Raw genomic sequence first — 16,493 nt, forward strand, 5'->3', positions numbered from 1 at the left:
CTATTTTAAGTGTACGGTTCACTGGTATTAAAAACATCCGTGCAATTCACCACCATCTGCCTCCAGGAAATGTCACCTTCCCAATGCTAAACTGGATGCGGACTGTGTTGTCCTCTCCTCCCAACACTAGGCAACCGTGATTTCGTTCTCTGCCTTTGAGTGCCACTACTTTGGGTACTTCATACAAGTAGACGCATGCGGTGTGTGTTTGGCTTATTCACTAAGCGTGGTGTTTACAAGTTCCATCCATAGAGTGGCATAGGTGAGAATTCTCATTTGTTTTAAAGCTGAATGTATGCTGCTGTCTGTCTATACTACATTTTCTTGGCTACTTGGATCGCCTGGATCTTTTGACTTATGTGACGAATACTACTGTTCACAACTTGGAGGAAGAGTATCTACTTAACTCCCTGCTTTCACTTATTTTACCTACACACACACACACACTCACAACTGAAATTGCTGGATCCATTTTTACTTTTTGATGAACTGTGGTACTCTTTACACAGTGGGGTACTGATTTACATTGTCATCAGTCAAGAATAATGACTGCAACTTCTCTGCTGTCTTACAAGCTCTCTCTCTCTCTCTCTCTCTCTCTCTCTCTCTCTCTCACCTCCTAATAGAAGCCATGTTAATGGGTATAAAGTGGCATCTCACAGTTTGATTGGCAGTGTCTTAACAGTCATGTTAAGCATTCTGTCATGCTTTTATCTTTGTGTAGATGAAACAGTTTACCTGTAATTGCTTATGCTAAAGAAGTCAGAGCTTGAGATGGACTTATTGGTTTGATTATCTACTCAAGAAAAGATGGGAAAATGTTAACAGGGATTAGATTTAATGTTTGTGCCATGTCTGAAGCTGTTGTGTTGTAAACAGTCTCCAGATTGAAGAGCCTCTTTTATTATTTAAAACTATTACTCAATCTCTGTGAAGATGTCAGGCTGGTACCAACAGATGAGTGAAGTTCCAGCATATATCTGTGTTATCTTTTAAATGAAAACAGAAACAGCAGTCAACATTTCTATCAGGACTTGATTCATGACATCAGGGACTTAGGTGGTCTCTTTATTAAACACCATGAGAATCAGGCATTTACTTTTTAATCTCTTTGTCAAGTAATGGTTGAATTGGAATTATAGGATAGCAACTAATTAAACCACAAACTTGAAAAAAAAACAAAGCCAAGCCATTCTGTGAGTATCCAATTCTGTACAGAGTTGACACGGCATGTTGTACATTTTATTATTTGTGAATCACACGCTATGAAACTTTATATCAATAAAATGTATAATATATGCATAGATTCCCTCAACTCCCACCCAGAAGATTCACTTCAGATAAAGTCTGAAGTGTGAAAAAGTGCAGTCACTTGCAGTTTTATCCCAAAGCTTTCGTATAGCATAGAATCAAATGCAACTCACAAGTTGACCAGCAGGTGTCACTGTGGTGTAGGGTCATAGTCACAGGCTGGCAGAATGTACCAGAGTTGCATTGCTTCAAAGTAAGGTAACTATCTTCTAAATTCACTCGGTGGAAAACATGTCCTACACATGCCCTGTGACAATGGACAACAAAGTGACAGGGCGTGATGTATTGGTTTTGTTTGGCGATGCTAGGGTTTGCACATAGGGCCTTACACATGCTGGGCAAGGGTTTTGGGTGTTTTTCTTTTGAAATACCATCTCACAAAGATGCTCAGGATGTCATTGAACTTGTAATTCTCTGACCTCTACCTCTCTAGTACCTAAGGGTACAGTTCTATGTATTTTAAACTCTTTTAATTGCATTCAGAAAACCAAATGGCTGTCTGATTGGCTCTCCCTGCTTTCACGTCTTCTGACCACTCCTGTCCTCGCTCCATTCACTCACTTTGTCCATCTTGTTGTCTCTCAACACTTTATGTAAGTACACCCTGCGTAGAGCTTAGCTGATCCTTCCCAGTGGGCCCTTTCCTCACTTTCTGGGCCAACTCCCTGTCATAGCCATCTAGAGCTAGACCTCATGGGAAAAATCAACGATTAGCTTTGGTGTGAGTCTATTTTCCCTACTTTTCAGTGGATTGGTTGTTTTTACACCCCCCCCCCCCGCCCCCAAGTAGAAAACAACTGATCTGGTATCAACATAGTACGAAGATGTGATTCTGGTAAAAGAGACTCCTGTCCCTAAAGTGTGGTTTCTGGGTTGACTTCCGCATGAATTCACACTACAAGATGAGCCACCCAAGAGAGAGCTACTGCTCAGTGAAGTGGTGTGCCTGTTACAGACTGAGTGATTTCCCTGCAGGCCGTGGGTTTGGGGTAAAGGATGCTTGGATAAAAGAAGAGGGATTTAATGACTATTTGTTGTTTGTTGGCTTATCTGTCAAAGTCTAAGAAACGGCTCAGCCTCCTCTTCCTTCCTCAGTGCACATGCGTCAATGTTATTGATGCAGGAGAGCAGCTAAAATGAGCCCAGACATGCCAACTGTTTTTTTTTTTTTCTTCCACAAAACAAATTTGTTGCTTAGGTAATAAATGTGTGGCTTCCTTCTTCCCTTCTGGGGATTCTGTTGTCTCTGTTTCCCATTTCCAGGCATGGGTGTGCTGGGATTGTAGACAGGTGCTACCGTATCTGCCTTGAGATGGGGCCCTGTAAAGCACTTTAGGCATGGAGCCATCTCTCTAGCCCTACACTTATCCTCACCATCCTGGTATTTGGAAGAGCATTTGGAATGCAGCAAACCTTTAGGGCACTGTAATTTCCATTTCCTGTTTCCGCCTTGCCTTACCCAAAGCATCTTTCTTCTCTAGACTGTTCTCTCTTTCTCTCCCCTTCCCCCAGTGTAAAGCATCTTCAGGCTGGGGTGAATGAGAAGGTAAGAAGAATCATTATTCTTTTGCTCCCCCCTCATCTAAGCATTTGCCTAAGTGAATCTTTGGATGGAAAGCAACTAAAACCACTCTAAAGAGGAAAGATCCATTTATAAAAATACCCGCCGCCTATTATTGCGTTGATGTCCGGCTAGAAACATATTCAATCTTGCTAGAATGCTTCATTATGAGCTCTCATAATTCTTGACTGTCTGTATTTGTTTAAGAGTAAAATGCAAGTTCAGGGAGCCGCCCCTCTTCTCTGTGGCATTGTTTGGAACACTGGGGACTCCAAGTCGCATCGTGTGATGAATGAGAAAATAAGGCTGGTTTCCCGTTGCAGTGTTAGAGAATTTGTCTCAAAAGTAATCCTTGTAAAAAAAAAAAAAAAAAAAAAAAAAACCAAACAAACAAGTAATAGTTGTGAGTTCAGCATTCTAGTAACGAGAGGAGAAAGAAGTATGAAAGAAGGAAGATGCTTACTTTCTCAGCCCTAAATAAAGGTATCATAGTTTCTTATAACAGACTTCAGAAATTTTTTGTGTTACTTTGCTTTCTCAAAATGTGGTGGAACATCCTCAGTTCGAACTCATTCAGTGTCTTGGAACATTCCAGTGTTTTCTTTTTTTTTTCCTTTTCTTTTAAAAATAGAGACACTTCTCCATCTTTTTAACTCTTACTTTTAATTCCCTACTCCATGACTCCTCGAAATAGGAGAAGGAATGAATCAGTTGGGATATATATTCAGATTCTCATGCTGCAACCCACCTCGCCCAAATTCCACCTCTACTCCCTACGGTATGGTTTTGGGGACACAGAAGACAGAGCCGTATATAATTCTCAGGTACGAAACACAGTTTAACGGTCTATGGAGAATATATTTTGGTATTATGTCCAAGTGATCTACTAAGCATCCCACAAAATACACAAAAGTCACATGGAATACCAGAATAGGTAATGTGCTAATGAGTGGGTTTTAAAATATAAGAAGTGCATGGAGCATTTTTTTCTTCTGATGAACAGATGTCTACCCAATAGCCACTCATTCCTCAGGAGATACCCTTCTCTTCCTCTCAAGCCTCTGCCATGTCATTCACTGGGATCTGCCATAGGAGTCTGGCCAGCCTAAGCTCCAGATCTGCTGTGGTAATTGTACAGACAAAGCTCACCAGGGAATGAAGAACTGTGGCTTCTATTTCTCTACCGAGTGGACCTTTGGACCATGTAATATATATATATTTAGATCAGGCATTTTTTCAATACCTGAACTTGACAATTCATATAGTACCCATGCCATGAAACACAGCATCCACTCACCTAGTGTTTTCTCCATAGGCCTATTTCTGAAGGTCACTCTCCATCACATATGTCTGGAGCCACCTTCCTGTAGAAAACTCCTTGTATACCTGCATACTTCTGCTTCCTACCTCTCCTGCTTCCCATCCTCTGTCTAGAATTTGGAATAGATGAACTTTAGGAAAAGCAGGAGAAAAGATTCTATTCACCCCATGCTCTAAGTAGATGGAGCTAAATGAAGATGCTCCAGGGTCCAGGGGAAATATTTTTATTAACCCTGAATCACTGTAAGGTCAGCTATCGCCACAAGAGCAACCCCTTTCTCTATCAGTCTGTCCCGGAAACCCATTTCACCAAGAAACATGTGAACTGTCTTGAATGGGTTCATCCCGGAAACCCATTTCACCAAGAAACATGTGAACTGCCTTGAATGAGTTCATCAGGCTTGGATCCACTGGAGAGATAGGAGAGCAAACCCATCAGCTTTCCTGGAAAGGAGTAAAAGACTAAATGAGAAGTTATTTATACTTCGGGCTGTCACCTGCAGCAGGCTGTTAAGATTGCCCTATCGAGTGGCCTCTGCTTATTAATAGTGGGAGTGAAGGTAGAGAAATGGAGTTAATGTTGCAATGAGACATGACATAGCCTCACGTTTCCAGGATTGGCCTGAAATGAATTAAAGCCAAATTATACCAACAAATCTGTCATGCTGCCCTGAAAACAGGAAGTCTGGGCCGAGCCAACATTAGTCACGGTACACACTGGCAAACTCTACCAGATCAGGGAATGAGAAATGTGCTTCATCTGCAAAAATTAACTTTTGGAATTTGTAGAGTGTTTTCCATTACCCACTCTCGACTCTCCAAAGGCCAGTCATCAAATATGCTTGGCTTACTTCTGCTTCTGCAGCGCCGTTAAGTGTATGAATTTGTATGAGAAATGGAATCCCAGCTAGCTGTGTGCCCTTGGATAAATGACCTCATCTTTCTGGGCCTGGATTTCTTCTGAAAAATGAGGCACTTGGCATCTCATGATGCTGGGGTTTTCCTTTAGCTTTGTTGGGGATTAGGAAAGAGGACAGCAGACATTGGTCACACGCCTACGAAATGCTCCATACTGTGCTGAGAAATGGAGTCAGAAAAGAAGGAAGATATATTCCTTTAAAGAGTTTCCAATATATGCAAGTAGTCACATACTTCGAATGTGTGTGTGTGTGTGTGCGTGTGTGTGTATTTTACACAGATGTTTATATCGAAACAGTAAAAGACATTTAAAATAGTTACAAAACCAGTCTTTCCCCTGTGCTATGAGTGTATACCAGATACAGAGCTGAAGAAGAGAGGCCTTAAACACACCATATTGCACATGTTCTTCAGTATACAAAGCCAGCAGCCCTTCCCCATGAATTCTGAGGGGAGGTAGAGAATCGTAGGTGCAATGGGTGTTACCATTCTGCAGCCCCTTCTTTCAGTAGAGGGCCTGAGGAAGGAAGAGGAGTTATGGCTGAATGAGTAGTTAGTGCTCCAGGGGAGGAGCTATTACTTCTCATCCACAAAACCAAGCCAGAGAGGATCTGAGAGAACACCTTCCCAAGCCTGGAGGCTGCTTAAGGACCCGGATAAAGGTGTCCGAGGTTTTGACTGAGTGAATGGTAAGCTCTCAACTTTCCAGAATCATACAGACATCTTAGGGAGTGAATGCACGTGGGATGTTGGAGGAATGTACTGGAATCTTCGAGCAGTGCCCCATGGTCCTGCAAGGCCACGCTCTCACATGCTCTCTGAGGCTTGGAGGCATATTTGAACCCCAGGCATTTAATTCTAGAGGTTTCTTAAAGAGAGAAAGATCACCGCTTAGGCACACTCGCCGACTTGAAATAGATCACAGTACCAAGTGAGAAATCGATTCAGCAGCTTCTATATGACCCTAGTTCCCAAGAAGCCACATATGGAAGGGGTAAGGAAGGACACAGTACTCTGAGCTCATGAACATCACCAGGGATGCAGCCACTGTGGGCCTACCGTGTAAGCCGATGTACATAACAGCACACTGCTTAACCTGTACTCTAGGTCGTAGAGGTGGGAGCCCTTTTGGGAGAGACTCAGTTGTAAATGATATTGGGTTGAAGTTGATTTTCTCTGAAAATACACTATTCACACTATCAGTTGGGAGCTTCCGGACTTTGATGGAACTGGAGGGAACTACAGTGAGTCCAGTAATAGCCTACTAAGGTCATAGTTGGCTTGTTCTTTGAAGGTTTGTGTGCTGTAACCTCAGTAGCTTGACCTCAACCTCAGTAGGATGATGCTGAAACTTGGGTGGCGCCTGGAGGGAAATGGTCAGTTCATGAGAAAATCTATCTTTTTGTTGAATCAGTGGAGTTTTTTTTCCCTCAAGTCCCAGTTCAGTTACTAAGAAAGCAGATTGTAGTAATAAGATCAAACCAGTCCCTTCTCTCTCTCTCTCTCTCTCTCTCTCTCTCTCTCTCTCTCTATTCGTCTCAGTAGATGATCTCTTTCTCACACATGCTATGGTTTCATCTGCCATGTTGTGAAGAAGCCAAAGGGGTCTTTACCTAAGCTCAAATTGATAAGGCCTTCTGGTCTCAGACTTAGCCTTCAAGACTATGAATGAAATAATCTTCTCAATAAAGTATATAGCCTTGGGTATTTTGTTTTAGCAACACAAAACCATGCAAAGAGATCCTGCTTCCAGCACATTTTTCCCCCCTCATAATGCTGATGAATGTTCAGTTAGGAAAAAGAGGAGCGGCTTTCCTCCCTTACATCTACATCACAAAACTTTATATGATCTAATAGCTACTAAAATGATCAAGTCAACTATGATGTTGTTAGGAAGCCTCTGCTTGGTTGGAAAGAGAGAATTAATTTAGCCCCATTGAAGGTAGTTTCCTGGGTAGAAAGGAAAAGCTTCATTGTTTTATGCCTCAGTGATCCGAGGAACACAATAAAGAAGCATGTTTGATGTCATGGTATGGATGACGAACTGCTCAGGTTCATAATCAAATAGAGACAGGACCCTTAGAACCAATGGCTACAGAACACATGATAGACCATTGATGCTTGGCAGATGTCTTCCTCATCGTTCTCCATTCTATTCTTTCTTAGAGTCAAGCTCTCTTTGAAGAATCTGGAGCCATGCTGACTGGCCAGTAGCCCTGGAGACTGGCTAGACCCCTGTTTGTCTATGGCCCCCCAAACAGGGGTCTAGACTAGACTAAAACACTAGAGGAAAAACAGGGGGGTTGGGGGAATTCTGATTGGGGTAGTCTGCTACTCAGATACTTAGAGAGATGGATTTCTAGGCACAAGGACCAGATTCAAGAAGATCTAGAGAGCAGGATGTGTGAGCAGTTAGCTGTGGTTGGAATAGAAAAATGGAGTGCGGCTTCCCAGCCTGGCTTGACCTGCATTCTCAGCTTTAAGGAGTATGGAATTTATAGAAATGTAAGAGAAGATGTCTCGTAGAGATATATACTCAGGCAATACTATTGAGAGGAAATTACCAAAGACACAGTCCAGAAGGATCAGTATTTAAAGGAGTTTTATGAGGGTTTTTTTTTTTTTTGGGGGGGGGAAGGACTGTTTGAAAATGGTGGGAAGGAGAGAATGTGAGAAGGAGAAGAAGAAGTGGTTAGTTTTGTGAAGTAAGTCATGATGTGACTGCACATTGCAAAATTTCTCACAAAGCAATTTAGATCTCTGGAAGACATTAGAAAAGACTGATTTCCTTGAACGTCTCTCCAAACTTCTAACTTGGTTAATTGTGTGTACACACACACACACACACACACACACACACACACACATATACATATACAAAATTAAATTTTTTGTTGCCATAGAAAATAGCATGTTTCATGATGGCATTTTCATACATGCATGTTGTGCTGTGCATACGTCCCATCTCCCTCCCTTGTCACCCACCCTGTTTTCCCTCTTTGTGAATTAGCAGCAGAGATGGAGTAAACCCTCCCATTTCACACAGCTGGGACCAGCTCCCAGCTTCTTCCCAGGCATCTGACTTGCACATGCGCACACTTCTCAATATGTCAGGGTTTCCTTTCAGCCCAGGTGCAGGGAGAATCGAAGGTCAATCAGCACACAGTGGTGTTGAAAGCAGACTTCATTACCTTTTGTGAATACCACCTGATATCAACCCAGGCATCATAAGCAGAAAAAGCTTAATGCGCCCTGCATATGGGCAATGCATGCACTGTCGTCATGGCCGTGGAGAATGTCTGAGAACCTTGCTTAAAAGAGAAGCCCCTTGCCAATTGCATTTAGCAAGGGAATATTATATAAAGATTTGCAGTTGTGAAACACTCTCAAAATCATCAAGAAATGTTTCAAATATTTTCTTGAAACAGCTGCTAAGTCAGGATTCAGAAATGTGTTCTAGTACAAACTACAGCTGAAATCTCTCTGTGCGTTCGCGTGTGTCAGTCTGTGTATGTGTGTGTGTATGTGTCTGTGTATATTTCCCTGCAAAAGCCACAAACACTGAACAAGACAGCATTTAAGCATACTCTCAAACACCCTTAAATAGACATCACTTATAATATTGCCATTCTCATCACTAACATGAGCTTTGGAAGCAAATGTTTAGTTGACATTAAAAAAAAAAAAAAAAAAAAACCTAAATCCCACATATTAGGAAAGCCCACCTTGAAACAAAATCTAATTTCCAGTGTTCTCCAAAGGAAAATAAAAGAAATTGAATAAATGCACTCCACCCCCTCACCAAGCATATCCAAGAGACAGCCAGTCTCGTAAATTCACATCAACTTAGTTTGGCCCCTAAACCAAATCTACCGTAATGCTATTTGTACATATAGATTGCTGTCTTTTTCATTACCATTATCAAATGATGCATTTGTGGCTCCGCTCTGAGCTCCTTGCCCCATTAAGTGGATTAGATTGCCTGTTGCCTTTGTCCTTCGGGCTTTTGCTTGATCCTTAAAGATTCTACTTGCACGATGTCATGTGTATAATCTATTTGCATCCTTATGTATGCCATGCACACCCACATGCCCGCCTTGCCAATTAGCCTGACAAGGCTAACCCTCAGTTTTCTGAGAGGACTGTGTTCAAATCCCTTTCTCCATCTTCAGTTCTTCTCTTAGCAGCAGTCCCAGCAGGATCCCTCTGGGGAGTTGCCTGTCACAAGCCCCACTTTGTGACGATCTTCTTGCAGAGCTATGCTCAGCAAATCGAAGATCGTGTTCCTTATTAAGTCAGCTCCTGCCTGGTGCATCACAGTTGATTAATTTCCAGAAGCAACCGAGGCTCCTCCCCTTTTGTCCTGTGCATGATCATCCATCACTCCTGTAGTTCACAGGAGCTAAGGCAGAACAAAATCCTGACAGCGTTCTTAATGTGAACATCCTTGCTTCTCTATACTTAGGGGAAATGGAAAAATGACACAAAGACCAAAAATTCAGTCCTGCTTCAAAAGCCAAAGGATAGCTTGAAGTTGGTTGTGGACACAGTCAGCTTCAACTTCTCATTCACAAGGAGGCATTCACTAAAGGTCCACCATGGGCAGTGTATCACCCTAGGTGTTGTGGATGCAAAGGTGAGCAGGGCAGATGCTCACAGCAGCAACTAATCAAGAAGACACATCATTAAGATGCTTTGGTAAATGGAGTGAGAATGGATATGATGAGTGTGCTTATATCAGGCACAATCAGGAGGAACACCTAAGTGTTCTAGGGGGATCAAGGCAAGTAGCATTAGAACGAGCCTAGACAGACAAAAATATTCCCAGGAGAGTTCCAGGCTTGTGTGTGTGGGGGGGCAATATTCTTAGTAGCTTGTCTCAGGGATGGCTACCTTCAATCGATTTCCTTCATGTACTCCTTGTCTTCATGTAGAAGAGCCATTTTCTATTTTCTTTCCCTGGAGTCTTGGCAGTTCTTGGTTTAGTAATGGCAAAAGTGTTATTCTGAGACATTCTAGAACATCTTTTTGGAAAGCCAGTGACCGGGTAAGATCACATATCCTAAAGGTACCATGCTATCAGAAGATGCCATATGACGATATGTAACGTGCTTGAGGTGTCATAGAGAGGTGGGTTGGGAGAAGGGGTAAGGAGAATGGGTAGCACTACGATATGAACTCCATAAATGAAGATGGTATCTTGAAATGACTGTATCTGCCACGGTTGCTTCAGTTGGAGCCATATCTCAAGCCAGCCAGCGTATCATCTGGAAACTCCATGTTTACAAGAACCATGCATGTTATAAGTCTCCCAATTCAGAGTAGCTTGTTATGCAGCTGAGGAGTTGAACACTGATAACAAATGAGAAGTTTCATCTGGGAACTAGACCAGTATTCTCAGTACCCAGGCCTGATTTAATGACAGGACACTAGACTTTAAAACTGAAACTTTATCCCATGGCAAGACCAGCCTTGGAGGCCTTAAGGGAGGGAAACACGCATGCACATGAGAGGTATACGATTCATTAGTAGCCAGACTGTGGTTGCTAGTCTCTAAGGATGCCTCTCTAATGAACCAAGCCTCGGACGATTACCTAGTGTTGTCGTCTCCACTTGAATCTGCATGGTTCACTACTGGCAAATATATATACACCAGAGATGATAATTTCTGATGCTGGAAGAAGCCTTATAATTTGGGCTCCCAGCTTCTTGGTGTGCTTGCTTTTATGGCTCTACTTCTTGAGTTCCATCAGTCAAGAAGCATAGCTAGCTACAAGAAGCCCATGCCCCGTGGATTCCAGTAGTGAGCACTCTTGTTTAAATTCCTGCTTGTTCCCAGTTTTTAATCAGCATCAGCCCTCAGCTACAGAGGGACTATCTTATTTGTTTAGCTCAGAGGAACTCATAGAACCTATGGTTCCACATAGAGTGTCAGACCTTAGGTAAGAAAGCACCCATTTTGGTCCAGCTACTGAGGACACCATAAAGAGGTAACAACTAATTGTTGAATTTTGATTTGAGACAAGGTCTTACTAGATATCTAGGATGGCTTCAAACCAAAGATCCTACTTCCTCAGCCTTCCAAGTCAAACCTTTGTTTTGCTGGGACAGTGGATGATAGTCACTCAGGGCTGAAGAATCAGCCATGATTCAAAGAGGCCAGCATCACTGAGTTGAAATCTTCTGAGAAGTGTTCCCTAGGGGTTAACACATGCCAGCTCTGTTCAAAGGCAGCCAAAGTTGTATCTTGTGCTGGCAGCCATACTCTGTCATAGGCAAGAATCTCTTAAGTGGTCCTCATATTGAACGCATGTTGGGGTCATGGACAGCAGCTGAGGCTTGGCACTGTGAGAGGTCAGAAGAGGCCATTGGTGAAAGTGCAGCTGGAGTGACAATAACTGCCCGGGATTGAAGCAGTCACAGAGAACAGCTGAGGCTTTGAACCATGAAGAGAGCCCAGGAGAGGCTGTTGCTGAAAGCACGGCCCAACTGCAGTAGAAGACCCTAGCTTTATGGAGATGCCAGTACCTTGGGACTACTACCAAGAAAGCAGCAGCAGTGGAGTGGAGATGACATAAGTTTAGCAGACAAGCTGTGTGCCCCACAGAAGGCAGAGCTGGAGAAGTGAATCTTGGAGGAGCCCAGAAGATTGTGAGTAAATCCCAGATATCGAACGTTGAATTATTGATACTGTTGGAGTCTGACTTTGTTTTGCTCAGATTGTGGCTACACCCTGGTTTGTCCCTCTTGAAGTAAGGACGTATTTAACTTATGGTTGATTTTAGGAGCCCACAGTTAAGAAACTGAATTTTTACAGGATTTGGGGTTTTAAAAGAGACTAAATTTTTACAAAGACCGGACTTGGAAAGTATTTGAATTGGTAGAGACTGTGGGGTGTTTAAGTTAATAATATGTTTTATAATTGTGATATTTATTAGTCTAAGATCTTGGAGGAAAAAAAATAAAAGAAAAAAAAAGAAAAGAAAAAAAGAAAGGTTTATGTCTTAAAAAGTATGTGTCAAGCTGATGGCTAGTTTTATGTCAACTTGACACAGGCTAGAATCATCAGAGAGGAGGGAACCCAAATTGAGAAAATGCCTCCAAAAAATGTGCCAGAGACCATTTTCTTAGTGATTTATGTTGGAGGGCGAAGCCCATTGTGGGCTGTGTCCTGGGTTGGTGTTCCTGGGCTTTATAAGGATGCAGGTTGAGTGAGCCATGGAGAGCAAGCCAGTAAGCAGCACCCCATCATAGCCTCTGTATTACCAGGTGCCTGACTTGTTTGAGTTCCTGTCCTTACTTTCTTCAGTGATGGATTATGGGTATGGAGGTGTAGCCAAATAAACCCTTTCCTCACCAACTTGCTTTTGGCCATGGCACTTCATCATAGTAATTGTAACTCTAACTGATACAGGGGAGAATCAAAAACTGAGAAGTAGGGCTGAAAATACCTAGGGCTCTTTTAGAGGAAAAAGAAAGGCAAGGAACTTCAGTTTGGTGTCTGGGTGCTGAGAGCAGAGTAGAAGGAGCCAGAAGAAGTTGAATCATTACTTTGTGAACTTGTTCAGAAGCTGCCTTCAAACGAAGACTCAGACATTAATGGCATTGAATGCCTCACAATGGGGACACAATGGGAAGAGAATGGGAGAAAGCAGAATTATGGTTTGGCTTCACTCTGTATCACCCTTTGTCACAGTCACAAATATGGCTTATTTCTGCCTTTGAGACAAGTTTTCATAACCCACAATCTTATGTCTATTTCTACTCAGTAACCACATAGACAACTTCAGAGAGAGATTTCTCTTTAGCTTCTATGTGTCAACTAGGTTCAGCAGAGGAGATAGAAATGATTCTTGCATAATGAATCTTAGGATTCTCTCCTACCTCACGATCTTACTCAGCATCATAGTAATAGGAAGGGAACTTTCCAACTCATACCCAAGGGTCACCCATTTATGCCCTGTGTTATCTGTAATGGTCAACTTTCTGTAGTATGTAGTAGGAGATATAGCCTGCCCTTGGGCATCACTTCTCGATTAACACTGGTCATGTTTCCAGGTGGAAATAGGTGTTTTAGATCTTTGCCAGCAATGGTAATGTCTGCACTCACAACTAGACAGCGTTGAAAAATGCAAAGATTGCACATATCTTAAGTTCTTCATTTCATTGGAATATAAATGTAAATATTGTAATGTAAATTGGAAAAAACACATTTAAACATATTTTAAAGCACAAACAGGAGAGGTCATTGGATTTTAAATGGTCCACCATGACAGCAAGTCAAAGAAGAAGACGTCATTGCTGGAATTTTTCAAGGGCCAGCTCCTCTCTCGCCGAAAGTGAAGGGGATCTTACTCAAAGGCTGAGGAGTCTTCATGAAGTTTCAGGTCAGGGTTGTAGATGTGTTCCTGAACAGTGAGCACAAGGGATGAAGCCCGCCACAGCCTTCTCTGGTGTACTTCAACTATTAGAGTCAGTGTTGTTCTTGGTTTATCTTTAAGATAGCGTTTTCTCTGTGCCTCCTGGCCTCAAGGCATGAAACAGTGTTTAAGGGCTTGGGTAGTAATGCATGTGCATCAGGAAGATGCTGAAGCAGGTATAACATGACACTATGTGACCATTTCTCAACAACTCAATGCCCCTCAACTCTCATTCAGGCATCCCTTTGTCAAAAGTTTCTCGACATATAAAAAATTATAACGCAGACTTAAAATCCCAGTTAACAGTGAAGGTATTCTTGCCAGACCTGCCTGTCACACTTGCCTGCACTCTTGAGTTCCCCTGCTTTCAGAATGCTCTGACCTTCACACCCCACTTTAGGACCATCAGCAACCTCTTAGCTTCTCACTCCAGGTTCCTGGAACTGTGTGGATACATTTTAGTTATCAGCAGGCACTAGGCTCAGTCTGGTGCTTAATCACCCATGAAAACCATTTGTTTGAGCAATTAGGAGCATGGAGCTAGGACGCTTCCAGCAGTTACCGACCAAGTGGAAACACTGCCTGCTTGCATCTTTGTTAAGGGCTGTTTATCAGCAGGAAATGGTCTAATTCAAGGTGGCTGATGCCATTTACCTGGGGCTTTAGATGGACAAGGAGTGGTTGATCAAGGATGGGGGTGAGGGCCACACTTTGGGGATGATTTGCTTTAAGGTTAAATGTTTAGAGCATTTTGGCCTTGGTGTGAAATACAGTTGGGAATCTCTATGTCCTGACGTGAACAATCTAGGTTTGAGTACTGGAATGAGAAAAGTTTGAGCTACTTAGAAGACTCAAGTTTTGGGAGAACACTCAGAAAGAATAAGGCATAATTAATGGTAAGAATGAGAGAACAAACTGTGGGGCTATCAAAACAACACTCAAAAAGCAAAGGTAGGAAGGCTGTAAGTTCAAAGCCAGGTTGGAGTCCATAGGAAAAATGCTGTCTCAAACAAAACCGAAGTTAGGACCAGGGCTCTAGGCATAGCTATCATTCTGTCCCTTTGTGATCATGGATAAGTCACTCATACGTTTATTCCTGTGAAGTGTGACCTGTGGAATAAATGGTCCTGAAGGTACTTTGAGCTCTAATATTTTCCCAGTAGAACTGTAGTTGCTCTCACTGCTTCTACAAGAGAAAAACTTGATACAATTGGAAAGGATGCTCTATTGGCATTATCTGACTTTTCTTTGACAAAAGGTTCTACACACAGAGGCTACGTGGCCACTTGCTTGAATGAGTTGTCTATTCAGTCTTGTCAGCACTGTACCAGTTTCCCATGTCCCCAACTTATTTATGGATAGTTTTCTACTGGCCTTGTTCAAGGAAAGCCTTTAATACTGAGAAAGCACAAAGCATGACCTATAAAGTCTATGACCATTGGGAAAGTCTTTATGGCTTCAATAATTGGAGCCATATTTAGAAGGTAGTCTTGAATAACAAATGAGGCATTGACAAAGGGAACCAATTTGGGTGAGAATAGCCTTGTAAAATTGTGTGGCCAGAAGGCAAGGCATACAAGGACTGGGATTGAGGACACTTTTATTTTATTTTTATTATTATTATTATTTTTTTAGCTTGCTGTCATGCACAATGGTTTGGATCAGCAGAAAAGAAGTATGGCCCTTTGTTAGGCAATGTGGCTTGGGTATGAAGAGTACCTTGGTAGAGTACTTTCTTGGCATATGTGAAACTCCTGGCTCAATTCCCCAGCACTACGTAAACCCAACATGGTGACACATACCTATGATTCCACTACTTAGGAAGCTGAGGCAGGAGGATCAGAAGTTCAAGGCAATCCTCAGCTACATAGTAACTTAGAGGTCAAGTTGTACCTTGAGTGTGTATAAAAAGACAAGCCAGTATTCTGGGATTAAGAATGCACTTTGCTATTTGTGTACCTGATGCTGTACACTCGTTGTGTATGCTCAACTCAATCACTTTCATGTCAGCTCTAGGACATGTTGTTACAACTGTCCAGGATGGAGTTGAGGCCTACCCCGGGATAAATAATAATTTTTCAGTGTCATGCAGTTAAAAATCAGACACTACTGCTTGTTTGTCTGGCTTGAGTATCTACTACATGACTTTATTTTCTCAGAGGGAATCACAGTACAGATAATCTGCCTTTAAATATTTAGAAGCAGACTATGAATTTATGGATTTAATTTTAAGATCAAATGAAAGATAACTCCTTAATGCTCTTAATTTTGTGCGGGTTCCTGTCTCAAGTGCTTTACACATGTGGGTTCATAGCATGTCTACTGTGTGATTTGAAAGCAGCTACTGCTATTAACTTCATTTTCCTGGGAGTGAACAGTTGGTGAGAAGCTGAGCAGCATGCCCAGTGGTCCACAGCTACTCATCAGTAGGTTTAACACCCCCCCCCCAAGATGGCTGCAGTAGGCTCTCTTGGTGCCTTTTTATCTTCTGTCTTTGGGCTTTAGAATGAAAGGCTACAAAAGAATACCATGATGTCCAGCATGAGAGGTTTAGCCTCTGAGCCATGTGGTTTAGTTGTCACAGTTGGAGGAGGGGGAGGGTTAATCGGGGAGGAGAATTTAGATTTTTCTGTGACTTCACTTGTAACTGGAGAGGCTTCAGGGAGACACACAGCCTGCTCTCACTCTGGAACGGAGGGGTTCACCTCTGGCAAGGGAAACAAAGGACAGAAACATGAGCCGCTATCAATTGATTTCTTCCTAAAGGGTAGAAGGGAATAGGCAGATGAAAATTCGATGTTTTGCAGATTTAGGGTGGCATTAATCAAATCTCTAAATGGACTAGACAGAATTATAGGGAGCAGAGGGGATACCTAGAGGTCATTATATGCTGAGTGTCCCAACTGCCACAGCCACTGTGCTAACTCATTTAATTTTCCCTAAAGCTAATAAAACCAAGAGGG

At 42.3% G+C, this 16,493-nt stretch overlaps 1 long non-coding RNA gene across 1 annotated transcript in view; it reads left to right on the forward strand.

The window, feature by feature from the left end:
* Nucleotides 1-11,527: 11,527 nt before the first annotated feature.
* Nucleotides 11,528-16,493, forward strand: part of LOC143434603 (uncharacterized) — a 144,105-nt gene continuing 139,139 nt past the window's right edge. Inside the window, exon 1 of the long non-coding RNA XR_013104220.1 lies at nt 11,528-11,761. This is a non-coding gene — a long non-coding RNA (uncharacterized LOC143434603). The remainder of the gene's footprint in view (nt 11,762-16,493) is intronic.

Source organism: Arvicanthis niloticus, chromosome 16 (assembly GCF_011762505.2).
Source record: "Arvicanthis niloticus isolate mArvNil1 chromosome 16, mArvNil1.pat.X, whole genome shotgun sequence".
Taxonomy (NCBI): domain Eukaryota; kingdom Metazoa; phylum Chordata; class Mammalia; order Rodentia; family Muridae; genus Arvicanthis; species Arvicanthis niloticus.